This window comes from Cinclus cinclus, chromosome 5, assembly GCF_963662255.1.
Source record: "Cinclus cinclus chromosome 5, bCinCin1.1, whole genome shotgun sequence".
Lineage (NCBI taxonomy): Eukaryota > Metazoa > Chordata > Aves > Passeriformes > Cinclidae > Cinclus > Cinclus cinclus.
In genome coordinates, this window is record NC_085050.1 from 54,363,000 (window position 1) to 54,375,397 (window position 12,398).

The window sequence follows — 12,398 nt, forward strand, 5'->3', positions numbered from 1 at the left end:
AAGCCTGACTCTTTGATCAAGGTCACTGCCAAAGTTCAGACCAAGTGCCTTTGGTCCGCTTGAATGAGACAATATTGCCACATAAACCCCTGTAAAGTTCACATTATTGGCCCCAACTGAACAATCTTTTCACCTGATGCAACTTCATTTCAACTACCCTCATTTCCAAGAGCAGAAAGAGAAATTAAAGCAACACATGGTAAGATCTATGCACCAATTTATACCCCTCGTCCTCCATCTGCTAATGATTTTATAGCAGGCTGAAAAAAATGTCCTGGATGATGTAAATTCCCTCTATGTGTCCAGAAGTATTTTCTATATTACAGCAGAGATGTTGTAGCTGCTGGTGCTGTGCACACAAAACCTCACAACTCTGTCCTCTGCCTGCAAGCATGACGTCTGACTCCTTGAAGAAATCACTGCTTTTAGAGAAGTGCTGCAAACAGCAGAACTACTTTATCTTAATTTCCAAAAGCAGAATTCACCTGGAGCCAAAACGGTACTTCAGACCATGACTTGAGAGCTGCTGGTGCACAGCCTGGAGAAAAGGAGGCTCGGGGGAGACCTCAGCCCTCTCAATAACTGCCTGAAATGAGGGCGTATGGACATGGGGGGGTCAGTCTCTTCTCCCAGGTAACAGGATGAGAGCAAACGCAAGTTGAACTATAGGAGGTTTAGTTTGGATACTAGGAAAAATTTCCTTAAGATAAGCATTGTCAAGCACTGGAACAGACTTTCTCAGGGAAATGGTAGAATCACCATCCCTAGAAGTGCTCAAAATACACGTGGATATGGCACCTTAGGACGTGGTTTAGTGGTGAGCATGGCAGTGCTGCTACCTTGACAGTTGGACTTGGTGGCCCTTAGAGGTTTGTTCCAACCTTAACAAGTCTGTGATTCTATGACCTCTCAAAGGTAGGCAAAGCAAGGCTTTCATCTCCTTTGTTTTTTAACTGCCCCTGTTTTAGTTCATGCAGTAGGGACCAAGAAGTTTTGGTTCCTTGTTACTTTACAAAGTACAGTCACCAGTTTCCACATCATTCACTTGAACAGAAGTGAGGTTATGTCTTGAAAACTGTTCTGTGGGTAAGGAGGTAATAATGCATGAACTATGAGGAGCTGAGTCTCTGCATTTGTGAAGGGCAAACCTGTGGAAGGTGTCCCATCAGCCTATCCATTATGGTTAGGGCTTTGATAAAATCCAAGCAACTAGAAATACATTATAGCTGTGACATGTACTGGATGGCATCTGAAGATAAATACTTTAACTGAGAAAAAATACTGTGTAATGGTGAAAGACACATACAAATGCAAAACTCCAAAAATATTACCATATGACAACATATAGACTAAACCCGAGTAATTTCATATTCAGTGCATGACTGCTGGCATTTTTCAACATCAATTCTATACCTGCTGATAGCAGTAGCAATCTTTAGAAGCTAAAAAACAACAGAGAAAATTTTCAACAAAATCAGAAAAATGTTCCCATTTGGTGTTAACCTGGTGAAAGAAGAGGCCTGAGATCAAGGAAGACTTGTCCTATCTTCAGATTCAAAGCAGCAGCCAGGCCTCAGCAGTACAAATCAACATAGTTGTTTTAACCTGAGTTGAAACCAGAGGGTGCTAACAAGGAAAGATCTGCAGAGCAAGGAAGTAAAGGAAGAGGCAAAGAAAAAAGGAGACACCCTCATTTCAGAAAAAAACTATTTGATTTGCTGAAGTCGTAAGAATTGCAAGTTGTATTGTGAATCCTTTTACAAAAGGCTTCAACAGAAAAGCCAAAAGTCCTCCAAAATTGCGTGTTCATACCCAAACTGTGAGGCAAGAGGCCTGATTACTATAAAAGATCAATCAGGGAAGCCCACAAGCATATAGAAAGCTATGACCAACATAGTTATTTATAGGAAAGCTCCCCAAACGTTTGGGTGAGGGGTGGGACCTGCCATAAACAGATCCCTAAACCGATATGTTATAGCACGCTGACATTTGCCAGCAAGGTCTGGAAAAGGGAAAGGAATGTAAGGGTGCTAAAAGCTAAAGGTCAAATAGATCACTGTGCTTTGTGATTGGACTCCTCTGGTGAAAAAAAATTTAGCTTTCTCAGAATGTGCGCAAATGCATGTGACACTGACATGTAATTTGTGATAAAAAAAAAACAACCTACACACAGTTCAGGACTAAGACTTCAAAAGCCATCTATTTTCATGGAGGGGTGGGAGGCCTTCCCCAGGAGCGCTAATGAAAACAAATTTAATAATTAAAAGCAAAGCCAAACACTTCTGTTTAATTCTAGTGGCCAACGCACAACAACCCACAGCCAACCACCTGACTTTCAAGAGGTCATTGTTAAACTGTTGCCTGTGGGGGATGAAACTCTTTGCAAGCACATGTGGGAAACTGCTGTAAAATCATTTCAGCAAAAACCCCAGGATGAAATTTCCTGAAAAATAGGTTCTAAGAAGAGTGATGAGTCCCTAGTTATGTCCATGGGTCCTGTTGTACAGACAGAGAATTGAATATGCCTTATAGGTGAGGCTGTCAGAGACATAGCCAAGCAAATTGCTGGACAAGAGTGTGAAGAACTGTACACAGAGGGATGACAGGGTAGTAATCTCCTTATCTAAACTCAGTGGATAAGACTTCTAAGTAACACCTACTGATTCTGAATAAGAGATCTGACTCACTAAACAGGAGAGGTGAGATTGATACTTCTAGGAAACCTCAGCCAGAGCATGAGTGTTCCCTGAAAGTACTGGTCAGCAACACTGGCTTCTGAAGCACCTGTAGTGAAGCAGGACTGAGGCTACAAGGGCAGTTTTACCACCAGTGCAAGAGGAATATTATCACAAGCATATAAAAATAAACATCTACACTGAACACTGCAGGAGGAATTAGGACATTTGAAATAATTAAGGATCTTTTTTCAGACCTGTCAGTTTTGACACTTGTTGGACACTGAACTGTGCATTACAATTGCAAGCAATACATTTATATACATAATGAAGATTACATACAACTCTGTGCATACTTGAACCAAAACTGCATAGATATTCAAAACAAAAATCAAGAGGAGGTCCACATTTCTTGTCACAATGGAAATAAACTCCATTTAATTTTTTTCACCTAGATTTAAAAAATAAAAAAATCAACAGATATAGAAGACATTTTGAAGCTTATATATTATCACCTACATATTTATCTCATTGCTACTTTTCATGTGGTTTTTTGTTTGTTTGTTTTTTGGGGTTTTTTTGTGTGTCCTGCACAAGTCATTTTGTTCTTAAAGCACAAATTTAACCTTAGGAACATTATCCTGCATCAGTCACCCATAGAGTACAGAATTACCAGGGGGGAAAAAAGGGTGATCCTTAGAACATACTTTTATTAAATGTGCCTGTGTCACCATATGGAATCAATGCAACAGGATGTATATGGAGAAGAGTATAGCAATAAAATTACAAAACTGGCTATCCAATAATCCAACTGAACTCTAAGCATCACAAATATTCTTCAAATCCTTGATGGATCTGTTTTAATTCTGTATTTATAGTATGAGTCAGGTTTTTAAAGTTAATCATGAATTAGAGCTACAAAAAAAGCAGATATTTTTTCCTTGATATTACACCACAGACTTGAAAGCTAAAAAACTGCCAAACCAGCAATGTTTCCTCCTACTTAATTCCACATCTTCCTACTCTGCAAAACTCATTTGGAGACTGAAGGGGAGGCAAGCAGGAGAGACATTTCATGACCAGACACCTGCTGAGGCCACTCACTCCCACAGCCCCAGGAGGAAACCTCTGCCCCTCCGCAGCAACCAGCTACAGGGCTGAAAGCCAGCAACCAGCCTATGCTGTCCAGAGATGCTCAAGATGCTTTTTAACAAACACAAGTGAAATCACCCATCTAATGTTAGAGTACAGCTTTGTTTGGCCATTAAAAAAAAAAAAAAAGTTGTTCTTGAGGTTTCTAACATCATAATTCCAAAACCGCAAATTGTCCAAAAACATGTTCCAAAATGGAGACAGAACAAAAGTAAAGCAGCTCTTGATCCAGGACAGACTTCAAGGTATTAAAAAAAAAAATCATCTCAACTTAGTTCTACAGCTCAGGTTTTGAAATGCAAACAGCCCAAAATATGCTGGAATACAACTGTTTTATTGAACTAAATTTTAGCCAGCAGACTATTTTGTTTTGCAATAACCAACAGCTCTTTTCGTTTACTCTTAAGCTTTAGTCAGATTTTTTGAAAGAGTCTTTCCAGGGCAATTGCATGTGTGCACACACATGTGCATCTATCTCTGAATCAATGTAATTTGCAGACTAATTAATTTCTATTTAACATATAGCCACCTATTTTTCCTTCACACGACTAAGAAGAAAACCTAACAAGCAACTCTTCTTTCAGATGTCATTATTTTGCTTTCATGCAGTAATAAATTACTTAAACTGCAGTTATTCATAGGACAAAGGTCTATTTGACTAGACATGGAGGCTGCCTTTCATATTTTCCTGAAAAAACTGTTCTGTACTCTGACAGTAAATAATATTGTCCCATTGCACAAATATACTTCAATGACATCTGCAACTTCCTCTGAGAATGTAACTCATTGATCCTGATTTAAAACTCTCTGGGCTAGCTGATATCCCTCCACTTGACTTTTAACTCTCAAGCATTTGATGCACAGCTGGCTGTAGCAATTCAGTTTAAAGTCATGAATAACCAAAGCACAAAGCAATGAGACAGGGATCTTTGTGTCACCGCTCCTGCTTCTCTTTTAGTCTACATTTTTCCCTATAATAAATAATTAAGTAAGTGAAAAGCCAAAACACAACATACTCATCTAGAGAAAGAAAAGTAAAGAATAACTTTACAGAATCACAACATAAGCAGAGGGGCAAACTGTTTTAATAAATATTCTGCCCTTTCAAAGTACAGGGTATGTCTCCTTGCTGCAATACACTTTATGGTAATATTTACACTCATGACCTGTCACTACTTCGTTTATCCCTAGCTTTGTTTCACTTGACCAAAGTATCACCTTGCACTGATAACCAGTATTTTAACAGCAACCTCACAAACACACATAGAGCTCAAAGTAAGCTAAACAGCACCCTTTTGGTGAATTAATTAAAGAGAGGAGCACAAGCTCACTCCAAAATACAAGGGGGAGATACACTATGCTCTGTAGCAGCACCAACTCCATCACAAAAATTGCACATCTGACCGGATTCCTACTCCCCCAGGACCTCACACCCCATAGAGCCTGAGCATGGAACACTCGGGGCCAACATTGATGACAAGCACAAATAGGGTAACACTGCGCTCCAACATGATATAACTAATGGGATGGGTCACCAAGGCCCTTCCTCACCTGGTGGGAAGGAAGCAAAACCTACACTCCAGACTCCTGACATGTTTGCGACACTTGAGGTCCAGCTTAAAACTTCTGCATGCAAGGAAAAGAAAAAAAAAAAAAAGCATCAGAGCACCTGCTCTTTGTGGCAAATAAGCTTCCTCTGCACTCAATGGAAACTGAGAGCTGTATCGTGTTCCTCAAGCCTTTACTACAGCAATATTATTCGCATAGCCAACAGATTAGCCAGCCAGCTTTGACAGTCACTTCCAAATCAAGAACATACATGCCAGTTTTAAAGTCCAGATCAAATTTATACAGCTAAGTTATAAGAACCCTAATGCAGGGCCTGCTGTGGAAAGCGCTGACACAAGCAGCTATAAAAAGGGGTTATGAGGCAGTCCTTCAAATAAGCTAAAGCTTTTCCCCAAACAAAGCAAGGATCAAAGTTAGCTTAGGTCAGAAAACCTGTCTGATTACCAGAGTACTTTGCTATGTATTATCAGTAGGAAACCCTGCCTCACCTCTCTCCACCTGGCTGTACTCCCACTTGCTACATTTTCATTTCCCTCCTTTTTCTCCCTGTAACTTCAAAGGTGTTTTCAGTCTGATTTATAAAGCTGTAACCTAAGGCATGCACAGCACAACTATTAAATAACCATTAAAGTTAATGCATAAGGAAAGAAAAGTGTAAGACAGAGCACAAACCACTCTTCTTGGTCTGACTGTGGACCCCAACAGCAGGTCCCATCCCAGTCATGGTGAGAGGGCTGGCCTTGCCTCCTGGCCTGTCCTCCCGAGCTGCCCAGGTCTGCTCCATCCCTTTCCCTCTGTAAGGCAGCTCCATTGCTGTCATGCAGCAGTGACTCAGCTGAAGCAGATCCAAACCAGCCCTTCGGCTCATTACAGCCCACAGGAAAATGGGGAGAGCCCACAGGCATCCATCCATTTTGCCAGCAAAGAACCACAAAATCATCTCTCACATTTCATTCTCAGTTCTGACAGCAGTAACCCCAACAACAACATATATTTTAACATGATCGAGCTGCGTATCCCTATAGCCCCACATTCAGAAATTATGTCAAAGAAAAACTAGCACAGTTTGAGTCTTCCCTCTAAGCAAACATGGCTGAGCATGCCTGTGGGTTCACATTCTAGGAAAAAGACAAGTGGTTTCAACAATCTCTTTTTTCCTTAAAATTTTTCTCTTACTGTATTACAACCTTTAAGATTTATCTACTATCTTCCACAAAAAAAAACAAACAAACAAAACCGCAAATAAAATCAAACTTACTTGGTTTTGGCACTTTCATTGATGTGCTTCATGCACAAATCACTCATTCTATCCATCTTTACAGACACTAAATGTGGAGCTACACATCTACAGAGGAGCATGAGAGGACATTGCTTAAAACAGGAGAGGCACCACATAGCTTAAATCACTCTTACACACAATCGGGTTGATATGAAAAAGCATCAAAAAACATACCTTAGGTTTATGAAGCACAGTAACTGCACCATGTACAAGCCTTTTGAATACGTGCTCTTTTATTTTACAATCACCTAATACCAAACAAATGAACTTGAATGCTAGCAGCAGTTCCCAGCTTCCCTCTCTTGTCCCAGAACAGGTTGCTAATAAGCAGGAACAGTTTCCACATGCCAATGCCAGAAGGATTATTAAGTGGTGCCATCTCTCACTTGTCATGGCTTGACTAATCACGGTTTCCTTGCAGATCAGCTCTTCTGAGAGCAAGAACCTGTGTTACATTCCCTTACAACAAGACAACTGCTACAGGATGTAAAGAAGCAGAAACCGTTTCAGAAATGGTGCCTTCAGCTTTTATTTTTCACAGAATGCTACTATCTCATGATTATTGCAAGACTGGTAGCAGTTATTAGAAAGTTCAATCCCCGATTTTGACCTTGCTGGTCAAAAGTGAAAAGGAAGTAGCTAATTACACATACAGCAATGAATTCTGGTACAACTTATGTATTTAACGTGTAGCTTGAACATTTTATCCAGATACTAACACACAAGTTAATGTGGAAACACCAACTGGAATTCAAAGGATTATTAAAATGAGTCAAAGTTACACTCACATCAAAGAGGAATAAATAAACTATTCTGTTCAAGTGTAGCTCTATTGGTATGTAACAAGACTAAGCATCTGGTCTTGCTTTTCCAAGCCTCTAGAAGCATTCAGGAGAAGAAAGACATGAAAAGATTGCCACCAAGATAGGATGGGCAATAACTTCTTGAATAACAAGATACAACTAATCTTCTGATTTGGAGAAGAAAAAACATAATGCCAAAAAGCAAGTTGTCAAAAGTACTAAGGCAAAATAATTCAGACATTGTGACTAGAATCATACTTGCAGGAAGCACATGGGTAATTCCAAAAAAACTTTCAAAAAATACTTTTTAAACACTTGAGTGATGGAAAACAATTTGCAGTCATGTGCCAGAATGTCTGAAGATATTTAAGGCCCCATCATCCTTGAAAGAAAGCTTAGCTTTCACTAAGCATTCTCTCAAGGAGCTTAGTTGTGTTCTCATGCTGCCAGCATGCCTTAAGAACCCTATTTAAACTGGCTGTCTTCTCTCTGATGATTATTCTTCTCTTCAGAGAGTTTACAAAACTGATCCAGATTCCTCCCTGGGGAACTATATGCCAGTGGGTAAAAAATACTGCCTACTTAATTTCTCAGAGAGACAAAGAGAAGACGGAATGAAAATGTAGCTAGAAACACAACACAAACTTTGTACATACGGCAGCTTTAGTTTTTGGGAGCTACACTTCTCTCCTCCAGTAGTGGTTATGTTTTTGGGGTTTGGGTTTCTTGGGGTTTTTTTTGGACAGCCAACACAAATTAACTCCACAACTAAAGCACATGATTTCTTGGGATTGCCTAACAGGTAGCACCTTAAGAGCCACTTAATTCATATCAGAACAGAAGCTTCAAGCCTTTCTCATTTGAAGAAAACACTTTGGAAACTTAACAAGTTTTATTGCTGAGGCCTCCTGGACAAACACAAAGCAAAGCAGAGTTAGCTTTCTCTAATAAAGCTTAAGTGTGAAGTGACAAATGGGACTGAGCTGAGGTACTTCCAAAGAAATTAATTTCCATCCTGTAAAGGCCATACATTTGACCATGCCTGCAGAGCATAAACTGGTGTATGTCCTCCCTTCCCAGACAGTGTTATGTTTATTCTTTTACAGATTATAAAATTAGTTCATCTAACTGAACATCCATCTCCTTAGTAATCTTAGTAGCCAAATATGTGTCATCTTGTTTTTGTAAGGTTTTTGTGGTCTATGATTTAACTCCTCTTAATGGGATATACCTTTACTGCATCAAGTGTAATGCAATTACCCCATGCTCACCAAAATATCCAATTTAGAAATACAAGTAGTGCAATACATTATACTGTGTAATTCAAAGATACATTTCTTTTATTCTTTTCGGTACCTTTCCCAGGACAAAGATTCTTGTACATGGCAGCAGTAAGAAGGAAATGCAACTAATAAAGTAATTCTGTACATGAAAGTAAAGCAGAGAACTGAGTGGGAAGTGTGAACCAAAAACTGATCTGACAAAAAAACAAAACAAAACAAAACAGCCAGTGGCAAGAAATGCTACTACAAATTGAATCCCTCATGATATACCAGCCATTGCTTCACTTTCTGCTATCCATAATACAGGCATGCATAAAAAAAAAAAAAAAACAAACAGAAAGCAACTTGCCTGCTTCAAATAACTGAGATAATGTCAAGCCACACCATATAAGTAAGGAGAAAACAGAGGCAAGTTCAGACACTGCAAGAATTGGCTATTGGCACAAATCATCTGTCCAGAGAGGACAACTCGCCTAAATGCTATCCCAAAATGTCGCTCTGCAAAAACTGTACAAGTTCATGTCAAGGTGGAACCTGAACCCAAGCCCAGCAATAAGAGCCACCACACCCACAGAACCAGAGAAAAGGCTGGAGACTGAGCTGCACTTGTGCCAATTCTCTGTTGAGCATGCAGCTCAGCACCCAAGGAGGAAATGCAGAAGAAATGCATCAAAGTGCAGAAACTCCTCTATGCTACACCAATAGGGGCTTCATATTTTAAGTATAAAGGCAGTAAGGCATATGGCACCTCCCTTTGGTAATATGGAAGAAAAAGGCAATCTTAAACCTGTGAAAGATAACCCATTTCAGATAAATAAGCTTGTTCTGAAGTGCATGGAAAGTAACAAATAAACCAGTCATGGCTAATATGCTCACAGTGCCCAAACCTTCACAAAAGCATAATTCTATATGTGTGTCCTTCATGCAATGGAGAGAGAACTCCTTATGATTAGTCAAATGCAAACTCCTAGCACAAAGAAATAAAACAGAAACAGGACACATCAGTAAGTTCTTGTGGGTATCTTGCCTTTTATACATAAAGGGAATATTATAGCAGTCATTTGTTTTAAGCCAGTCACATGCTGGCTAAAACCTCAAGTATGAAATATGTCAGAAAAAGAGTCCAATAAAACACCCTCAGAAAACAAGAAACATATTTTAAAGCAGTTGCATATAATTTAATAAATTCATACAGCTGTTTTTAGCTAAGACACAAATCTTTATCATAAGCTAATAAAGCTCATGAGAACATATAACAATTTCAAATTTAATTTTCCATTTTGAAATTACTTACACATACATATATATATATACACACATGCATGCAGTACACTGTTATAGTTTTCTTGACTTTAAACGTTTCTTTATATGTTTTTTTAATACAGTTCCAGGTGGGGGGGTTTTGTGTATACATTTTTTAATGGATGTAAAAGACTGGATATGTCACTATAGACAGTGGTATACATACATATTCTTTAAGAAAATATTTGTGTATAGATATTTTTACACATGCCTCTATATAAATAAAAATGCATTTGTCCTCTGTGCTAAAGACCCATGTGAGAAATACCACATGAAAAGTATCAGGGTTTTTTTCTTAAGCAGTGTACAACAAAAAACAGCTGTCCAGAGCAAACAGGCAGCTATTCAGGAAAAATTTTCTGACTGCAAAATGAAGACCCTCAAGTTAAATAAATTTTCCTTACCATTCGATTGCCAAATGCATTACAGACATGCAAGACTAAACAAAAACCCATGCAAAACCTCCTTACTAAAGCTCTAGAGAGGAAAATGCTTGTGTACTTTTGCAGCTGAGAACTATGACAACATTTTGTGCTGCTATATTTTAGTGATCGTCTGAGTTTCACTGCTGAGAATTGCACTGTAACCAACTATAGTAACCTAAAGTCTGAGTTATGCTGCAACATGTTTTTTTCCTCCTTGGCCATCTGGAGATCTGAAAGTTACACACACAGCTAAACAATGTATAAAGGTGGCTATCAAATAGCTCTGAAAAAACAACGAAGAAAACTCAATCCTTCAAATTTACTTCCTGCAACAGTCCACCACTTGCTCTGAGCTTGACACTGTGCAGTGGAATGCGTCTGACCATTCAAAGTCTGGGCTTGCAGAGGAATCCTGTAAGCTTAAGCCTGTTAGCCATGACAGCTCTCTGGTGTATTTTCCTTATTTTTATTTTCACCTTCTCTCTCCCCACCCCTGCCCCCACTTGTATGTATGTAGCCCTACACTATCAAACTAAACTCAGGACATTTCTAAGTTAAGACACAAAAAAATGTCGTCCCTATCCAAAGCAGAGGTTACAATCACATCTAAGGAAACAAGCATTTAAATCATTTAGAGTCTTAAATTTTACTCTAACATTCTGGAAAAAAAACCCTATATACACTGGTGGTTACAAGCAAAGCTAGGAAGCAATTCCAAGTAAAACAACAAAACACAAAAACATAGTATGTGTTCATTTTTCCAACTTGATCCAAGACAGATGGTGTGGAAATCCTGCAGGTTTGGTTTTTTTATGCTGCATTTGTTTGGTGGTTTGGGTTCATTTCTTTTGATTTGTTGGTTCTTTTGTGGATTATTTTTTTTTTGTTATTGTTGTTTGTTTTTGGATTTTTTGTTCATTTGGGGGGACATTTTACACTATTGTTGTTGCTGACAATTGTACAAAATATTGATCTTTCAGTGATCACAGTGATCAAGGAGAAGGCTTTTGAAAAACATGATCATACAGCTGACATGTTAAGTCCATGAAACTTTTCAGGTGCATAATTTCAGGTTTTTTTCAGTAACTATTCAACAGCAACAACTTTTACTGTAGGAAGATTCCTGCTAGATTTCAAGTAATTTCTAAAAGCAAAAGGTACTTAAAGAATTGCTGGAAATAAGACTCTTGAGTTTTATTTAAAAAATAATGAGCACTTTTTTTTTAGTATCAACTACACTAAATTAAGAGCAAAGTTTCTGGTCCTTATAAATAATGCTCTTTTTGATCAATATTTTGGTTACAGTCATGATGATTTGTTTTTTTTTGTCTTGCCCTACTACCCTGAGTGTTACTCAATTTTGCATACCTCAAGTTTGTGTAGGCCACTCATGAGTAAGGCTCTGGTGAAAGCTGCTAGTGTGAGTGACAACTTATCCTTTGGCAGAAGAAAGACAATCTCAAAATGAAAATATATTCAGAATAAATCATATTGAATGTTCACTGCTGAAAGCTTATCCTCAAAAGAGATTCCCCACATCAGGCCAAATCCAAGAAAAATTATGCCTCTCTAAAGCAGTGAAAATCTCTTCACCTACTGACCAAAAACAGCAAGTGGGAATATCCAAGAAAGTTGAAAAGCAGGGCAGGAAAACTGTCCTGGCAGGGCTACTATGCCTTCATGCAAATTTCCTGCTTGGAGGTTCATTCCAGCTGGGACTGCTGGCAAAGTGAGTACCTGCTCCTTCCCCACAGCATCCATCCAATGTGACAAACATTCAAACACAATTTAACACATAACTCACTTCAGTGAAACAGAAACCTTGAGCGGTGGTGTATTAATGTTTGCAAAACAGCTCCTCAAGATAAAAGAAATCAACTTTCAGCTGCAGAACTTGGGTTGTGGGGGAA

General features: G+C 38.7%; 1 protein-coding gene across 4 annotated transcripts in view; it reads right to left on the reverse strand.

Moving 5' to 3' along the window:
* Positions 1-12,398, reverse strand: part of PDLIM5 (PDZ and LIM domain 5) — a 119,896-nt gene that overhangs the window by 81,967 nt on the left and 25,531 nt on the right. The window lies entirely within an intron of this gene.